General features: G+C 53.2%; 1 long non-coding RNA gene across 1 annotated transcript; it reads left to right on the top strand.

Moving 5' to 3' along the window:
* Window positions 1–4,704: 4,704 nt before the first annotated feature.
* LOC121834240 lies at window positions 4,705–5,706 on the top strand. Its single transcript, XR_006077139.1, has 3 exons — window positions 4,705–5,126; window positions 5,449–5,537; window positions 5,619–5,706. It is a non-coding gene; the product is annotated as an uncharacterized LOC121834240 (long non-coding RNA).
* The last annotated feature ends 294 nt before the right edge of the window (window positions 5,707–6,000 follow it).

Raw genomic sequence — 6,000 nt, 5'->3', positions numbered from 1 at the left:
TAGCTGAAACTGTTAAACTGAAATGACCTAATATGTGATTTTCTGATTAAAATTCTTTATTGAAAAAATATCACAGTTTAGTTTCGCGGTGAGCGCGTTCCCGTCGAGGTCTGATAATTTCTGGTCGCGTTAAATAGACCGATCTCACCGGCCAGTTTGACTACGCCACCGCTGCCGCAATGCAGCGAGGGAACTTTAGTCTTTGGGCACGTGCGACAACCTCGCTGGAGCTCTTCGCGTGCAGAGCACGAGAAGGCACGAGCCCTCGCGTGCACGGCCGTCTGCCTCCTGTGAACTAAAGTTATGGCGGCTTTACGCATGCGCCCAACGCTTAGTGAGATCGGTCTATTGTGTATACCGCTAGAGCCTGTACAAGGTTACCGACCGCCGGTTTAAGTGCGGCGCCGGTAAGGCGTTACCGGTCGCTCCGATACGTGGTTGCTGTTAGCCGCGCATCGATTACTGGCCACCGGTACGTTATTACGGCCCACGAGTGTGGCGTACCGGCTTCGCCTGCACGTGTTCACTCGCCGCCTGTATTTGATATGGGCAACCCATACGGCGTATTGGCTTCGCCGGTACGTGGTTACCGGTTACCGGTGTGGCCTACCGGCTGTTCCCGTACGCGTTTACCGGCCGCCTGTACATGGTATGGGCAGCCGGTACGGCGTATCGGCTTCGCCAGTACGTGGTTACAGGTCTCCGGTACAGAGCTACCGGTTACCGATATGAGAATACAGGACTCCGGTGTGAACCGGTATAGGCCGGTATACATTTGTACAGGTTTTTTCAGTAGGGTATATTTCCTGACTCCCCGGCCTTTACCCTTTCCGGTATGCTATTTAGTATCACGAAATTCATAATAGTTATTGCCAATGGGGCAAATGAAAATGGTGCAACAACCAACATTCAAACATACGCGCACTTTTCAGTGCCGTGACGTCAGTGGCGGGCAGGCTTGCCAGTCGAGCGAGCAGTCTAAAAAATAGAATATGCCAATCATTTGTTCCGTGCTGGAGCACGGGGATTGGAGCGAGCATCCAAAGCATTCATTTGACACCATGAAACTGCTCCGAATCAGTTGGGAACAAATTCTACAGTCCAAAGAGTGAACCCCTGCACTTTAACTGACGTCACTTTTTCGTTGTTGCCAGTAGAGACTTTCAGTTTGAGAAACACGGTGAGGACCAAAATTGTAAATTCTATAACTTCGTGAAAAAAAATTATTTTGACCTAATATTTGGGATACTATTTTGGCGATGTTGTTTGGCGAGTTTAGCAAAATTTCAAGCCAATCGGGGACCATAAAGAAATCGCCAGAGCACCCCTTTAAGAGCATAATTGTGCTGTCTGAGATCTAAAAACGATACGAAGTTCAGTAGACGGCTGCATTTCTGCTTGCAATAAAAGTTGTCAGTGTGAACATTTAAATTTGTCCAGTTAATACCTGGAGCGTTAAAGTCCCCCATTATCAAAAGGTTGCACCTATACAACTCTTTCACTATATTCTCAATGTTACAAGACACCTGATGAGGTGTAGTTTGAGGAGGGAGATAAAACAATCCGAATAAAACACCCGCTTTGTGCACTCGATTTCAACCGATAGACACTCAGGGGACCCCTCTAAATCCTCGCGTCTTTTTGAATTGTACCGCCTGTCAACTGCAATCATCACACCACCTCCTATGCTACCTCGCAAAAAAAAGTCACGATCGCGATGAAAAAAATTTCAAAATAGGGCGGAAAGTTATCTTCAGAGCTAATGGTGGGACGCAACCAGGTTTTCAAGCAAGCACATAAAAGAATAGTTAGATACAGTAACACGAGAAAAGAAACACTCGGCCTTCGTCCGAAGACCACAAAATGTTTTGATAAGACAGCCTAGTCTTACTCATCAGTGTTTTCTGCAGTGGTTTTTGGCCACTTACCGAGATACTTTGAGCAAATCATCTTGAAGAACAGCTCTGAAGGGCTTGAATAAACCCCAGTCAGCGCAACGGTTCGAGCCCTCGGGCATGTGGACATGGGCATTGAATGTGCCGTTCGCTCGTCATGTCCGTCACCCTTGGAGGCAGGCGGATCTTTGAGCATACATTGATTGAGTAAAATTATATGCACGGGCGCGTGCACGTTGACTGGAAATTGCTATGCACACGACGTTTTGAAACTCGTATAAAACGAATGGTTAGAACGAATTTCCGAAGCGGTAGCGTAGCTAAGTGGCAAGGTGTCTGCCTCATACGCAGCGGACCCCGGTTCGGTCTGCAGTGTGGACTTACTTTTTTTTTCTCTTTTTTCTTGAACATTTTATTTTGTCGATATTTACTACATTTCTTTTTTATGATTAACACTTGAAAAAAAAAATGTTGCCAACAAAATTTTGCTGAACTAAAGGGTATAAGACTTCCTTTCCGGATGTGCAATGAAGGAAAGCAGGGCTTGGGTTGTCAGCTGGACGCCGCAACGCGGCGTGTACGGAGGGGGGGGTGCCAAGTGGGTTAATGCTTTTGCACTTAGCAGCCACACACTGTCGCTGTGAAGCGGCGTGAACGCAGGTTGGGGGGGGGGGGGGCGGGGAGCTTTACTTATATCGATTTCCACCATGCCCGTAACATTTGCGCCTAGAACCGAGAGGAGTCGGACACCCACCCAACGATTCCGATGCTAGAGATGCCGCGGATCTCCCAGCTCCAATAGTCTGTCCTCTTGGCAGCCCGAGGGGGTGAGGAATCTGAATCTGCGCATTCCTGGCTGTCAGCCATGGTGAACTAGAAGGCTGGAGGCCCCCGACACTCTGCCCGAGGGCAGACACGGGCCACGGCAGCCGGTTTCAAAGCTGCGCCGGCCTCCGCTCTCCTCAAGCCTGTGATTTCTGCAGGGCCCGCCTTTACGTCATCGCACAGTGAGCAGACGAGCTATAGCGAACCAGAATAAGGCGGGTAGTGGAAAAAGCGGCGGCCTCCATGTGAGGCACTTTGTGTAGAATCTATCAGGTGGCACTGGCGTTCCATCCCGGACCACTTCTGCCGGCGGCGAGCCCGTTCGAAGCGTAGCTGGTTTCAACCTTAGTGGTTCATTACCACGGCCTGTATGTGTTTCATGGATGTTGCAACGTCTATGAATTAATGTTTAAAGTTTATTCGCGCAATGTAGCGATTTTGTGTTTTCGGTACGCTGTAGTGTTTGCCCTGGCTGGCTGGCAAACGCTCCTCCATACGGACCCGTCTACCTGCCTAGTCTTGCAAGGCACCCAGAGTATCTTGTCTTTTTGGAAATAAAGACCATAATTAGTATTCTGCTTTGATTTTCAGTTACATGCCCATAATAAATGCGTGTACCACTTTCCTTTGTTAAAAAACATGCCATTGTGAAAAATAATTGTTGAAAAGCTACACTTTCATTTGGAACGTGCTGAACGAAGGAAAAGTAGGTAAAATACTCGTAATCATTGCGGCACTCTTTGTGGCACTATTTCTGGAGTGTTGTAGCGTTCGACTTCCGCCGTCCGCCGCAGGTGATCAATCAGACGACTCTTTCCTTGGGGTCAAGCGGGGTTTATTACCATGACTCCTGGATCCCGACCTGGCCAAGACTCGGGACAGCAACTCCTGTCGGCCGCACTGGCCACCCCTTTTAAGCCCGTGCGTATGCAATGGGCACCGGGAGCCGCCCCCCCGCTAGTCGCCGGTTTGGCCGCCGTGTGGCGGGCCGAGCGCCCCACACCTCTCCCCCTTAGAGGTCGAGGTCTAAGATGGCCTCCTCGTGGGCCGGGTCGCGGAGCAGATCCGGGCGGAATCGGCGGAGCACCCGGATGGCCTCCGCGACTTTCAACGGGCGGGGAGCTGCCGGAGGTGCAGCAGGAGGTGGTGCGGCTCGGCGAGCCCAGTCCGCGGCGACGCGAGCTTGGTGCAAGGCGCCCGCCAGGTGGATGGGGTGGTGCAGTTCCGGCACTCCGCAGACGGGGCACAGCAGGCATCGAGGCTCAGGCTGTAGAAGCTCTGTCGAGCCTGCTTCCTCGCCTTCATGAGGGCCTGAAGACTGATGTTGGATGAAGCTCTCCTGTCGTCGCCGAATCCACCCTGGAGGTCGTGGAAGACGTGATCTTGCGCGAACCGTCGGAGCAGCGCCCCTGTGTAGATGCGCAGTAGGATGGATGAGATGGTGATGGGCCTGAAGTCTCCGCCAGTAGTGGCCGAGCGGGACTTGGGTATGAAAACTCTTGGCCACCTTGAGGTCCTCGGGAAGCATAGCGAAGGCCAACCAGTTGGTGAAAATGATGGCAAGAATGGCTGGTGGAATCTGGAAACCTCGTTCAGGGTAAGGCCGTCCGGGCCAGGGGCAGTCTTTGCGTCGGTGTTCTTGAGCACTCTTTGGAGCTCTCCTTCGGTGAACGGCTCCACCTCTACGTTGAGTACTTGTTCGGATGTTATGAACCGGTCAACCGGTCTTGATGGTGTAGACATGAGAAGGTCGTAGACCCGGTGGAGCTCCGAGAAGAGGACTGCTGGGTCAGCCCAGTCCAGCCCCAACTCGTCGACGAGCACCTTAGGCCCCAGACTGTACAGCCGTTGATGTTCTGCATAGCGTTCGTTACGGCGCTGGTTACGGTTCTTGGCTAGACGACGCTTCTTTTTCTTGCTGCCCTCGGTGCCTCCCCTCTCCCCAGGTCCTCTCCTATCTTGATGGGGTCCAGCAACCCTTGAGCGATGGTGACAGGGGTTCCTGGTGCGGGCTGCAGACGCACCCAGGCAGATCCGGCGTCGTGAACGCGGACCGGTTGAATAGGAACCGGCTGCTTGTGTGCCGCCGCCTTGAAGGTCTCCAGGATCTCCTTGTAATGGCGTGTATTTCGCTGCCCTGTGATTCCCTGTGAGGACTGGGTGGTGAATACCCTGGCAAAAGCAAGGTTCATATGAGGGTGGTCCTTGCAGGTGATCTCTGCCCTGGCCAGTGCCGTCAGTTCCGAGACGGTCCACCGCGCGTTGAACTCTGCTGGTGGAAGAGAGTTTGCGGTGCCAATGTACGTGTGACCTCTGCGATGATGGATTTAGCAAAGGGACCAGGAACGATGACAGTTGGCGGGGTGTCTGGCGAGGGGCCACAAAGGGATGAAGTTCGGAGTAAGGGTGAGACATCCTTTCCCCGTCGCGTGCCGAGCTCCCTGCGCATCGCCTCTGCGCACTGGGGCATCAGACGGTAGTCCCGGACGCTCTGCCATGTTCTTCTTGGCATCAATGCAGCGAGCTCTTCGTCACTACGCATGCACAGAGAAGCCTGGAGCTTGCACAGCACGAGTGCATGAGTGTCCCTCTCTGTCCAGGGCCTTGCCTCCGGTGTAGGGGGGATATCTCGGGGGGTGACCGGGGTTGGAGAATGATGTATGGACTTCTCGCTTCACCGCTGTGGTCTTGGCGTGGTGAGGGGTGATGAGGGTATGTCCGTCTGCAGGCCGGAGGAATCTTGCACTGATGGCAGTGGTCCCCCTGGAGTGGCAGTGGGGGGCTCACCATGTGCAGGAACCCTGGAGTCCGGCCGAGGTAACCTGCTCCGCAGCTGTTCTTGCTGTAGCAAGTCCCTGTACAACTTCCGCCCCCTGATGCCCTTGATGGTTTGCCAAGGTACCCCTGCGTACCCCTTGGCGAGTTCTTTGTTGGTAAACTTCATCTTGGCGGGCATCGACAATTCTTGGACCGCCAAAGTCCTGACGTCCTCCGTGGTCCAGTCACCTGCTGGTGGGAGACGCAAAGCAGGGGTGCTGGTTGTGAAGGGCATCGACATGTCTGCCCTCTTGGAGTCCCGGGAGAACTCTGGGTGCTCCTTCTCCTCGGTGTGACTTGCAGGGGAAGGAGTGGAAGCCTGCGGAAGCTCGTTGCTGGCCACACTGTGTGAGTCGGCGTTCGTCACTACGGTTGAAGTGGGCGATACTAATGGTTTCTTCCGACACCTTGTGTAATGAGACGACATGGAGGTGCTCTTGGTGTACGCTTTGGCGAGGCAATA

The sequence above is a fragment of the Ixodes scapularis genome, unplaced genomic scaffold (genome assembly GCF_016920785.2).
Source record: "Ixodes scapularis isolate PalLabHiFi unplaced genomic scaffold, ASM1692078v2 ptg000827l_1___fragment_3__unscaffolded, whole genome shotgun sequence".
Lineage (NCBI taxonomy): Eukaryota > Metazoa > Arthropoda > Arachnida > Ixodida > Ixodidae > Ixodes > Ixodes scapularis.
The sequence above is the reverse complement of the archived record's forward strand: the minus strand, read 5'-3'. Positions and strand labels throughout refer to the sequence as shown.